The sequence below is a fragment of the Aythya marila genome (genome assembly GCF_965140915.1).
Source record: "Aythya marila genome assembly, chromosome: 2".
NCBI classification, from domain to species: domain Eukaryota; kingdom Metazoa; phylum Chordata; class Aves; order Anseriformes; family Anatidae; genus Aythya; species Aythya marila.
In genome coordinates, this window is record NC_139043.1 from 676722 (window position 1) to 678729 (window position 2008).

Sequence of the window (2008 nt, forward strand, 5' to 3'; positions counted from 1 at the left end):
CAGTAGAGAATTGCTTTTCTGTATTCCAATGTACCTATTTCCACATTTGTCTGCAATCCCACTGAGGTGTTTGTTTGATTCCACGAAATTGCGGATATCATCTGGACTCCACAGATCTTCTGCGTAGGTGAATAACAGGATCATGTACTTCTGTGCTTCAGAATGGAAAATCATTGTCACCCACTCAGCCACTTCCACCTCTTCTTTACTGATGTGGGTCAGTTGCATCACCAGGATGATAGCATGCACCCCTCCATAGAAGTGACGAAGAGCATTTCCAATCAGTTCAGCTGTTTCCTTATTGGCTCTCTGGGTGTCAAAAAGGCCAGGAGTTTCGACAACAACAATTTCTCTTCCACGGAATGAGGCAGTGTCTGCAATGTAGCTTTTGGTCACTGAATCTGCTGACACCATAGTTTCAAATGCTTTCTTCCCAAGGATGGAGTTCCCTGTCGCACTCTTCCCACGTCCAGTTTTGCCCACAAGCAGGATGTTCAGCCTGCGTCCTGGGGGAACAACCAGAGACACGCGTCTGAACCCCACAGCCCTGTGGTGCCGGGACATCCCCTGCACGCCATGCTCCCAGGGGCGAGAAGGAAAGGGTTTTTACTGCAAAAACACAACTTTAATTCTCACACTGAGACGCTGCTGTGCACAAGAGGGGATGGGACAGGGCAGGGGCTGAAGCCATGTCCCAGCAGCCAAAGCAGGGCTTGCTCGGCCCCGCCAGCCCTGCCCTTCTGCTTGGTTCTCGCACAGGAGGAAAGTTTGTGCTCCAGGAGGAACGTAAACTCAGACAAAGGCTGCCCTGACTAAAAGACCCTCTGGAAAATGGGCCAAAAGCAGCCAAGGCAGGACAGAAGCTGGCAGAGGGGCGGTTTCTCACCCCATGCTGCATGCTCACAGGCAGCCAGCACAGCTCGCCTCCGGTAAGAGTGAGCCTGCGCAGAGCCGGGAGCAGCTCGTCTGGGCTCGGTGTCAGACAGCTGTCGGTGTGCCCCCCTAGCCCCAAGACTAGCTCCGGCTTCCCCTCCTGCCTCGACAACACGGTGTGGGCAGCCCATGGCCCCACGACCCCAGCAGCGGTCCCCAGGGACCATCAGGAGCAACACGAGGGACCCCAGGGCAGTCTGGATCAGGCTGCCTCAGAGGGCCAGCACCCAGACCTCTTCCAAAGGCAGAAAGAGAAAGCAGATGTGCATGCCGCAGCTCCCCAGCAGCCCAGGAATGCACAGAGTGCTCAAACGGCCGGGCTGAAGCACTCCCTCTACAAGAAGTCGCGTGCTGAGCAAAAAACACCCACTGGATTCTGTGCTGGATCACCCCAGGCCCTCGGCCTGCCCTGAACTGCTCCAGTAGGGCCAGAGCTGTCTCAGGCACACAGATAGCGAGGTTTTGGGGCAGGACTTTGCACCCTGTGCTGTGCCTCCGGCTGTAACCAACGGCTGCTGCCCCATCTGCCCTGAGCCTGGCACAGCACAGCCTAAGGAGTGGGAAGAGGAGAGGCAGCCTCGGGAAATCCTCAAGCCCGTGGCCTCCCAAGAGGGCCCGTGCACCGCGTGCACAAGCGTGCGTGAGGCTGCACGAGGACGCAAACCCAGCCTCACCCTCAGCAGCACTGCACCCAGCTGACTGGATGAGGAGGCTGCTAAAGGGGAAGGCTGTGGGGAGACCTCACAGCTGACTCATGGAAAGCTGACTCCACAGTCACTAAGATTGTACAGTAGGTATGTTTATTCAGCGCTGGGCAGCATGGGGGGTAGGCCCACCAAAGTCGTGCGCCCCTAACGCGGTAACTTGCCGTGGTTAAATGTAGTAGAGTTACATATGCATGAAGTTTCCCAATACGCCTATACATACGCATAACCTGTCCCCGCTTAGTATTAAAATTAGCTCCAAGAAGTCATTTCCATACATTCCTCTTGTCTGCGCTTGCTCAGTGCCTTGTGGTGGTGGGCGCTGAGGGTCGTGGGGATGAAGTAAGATGGGATGAAGTAAGATGTCTTCA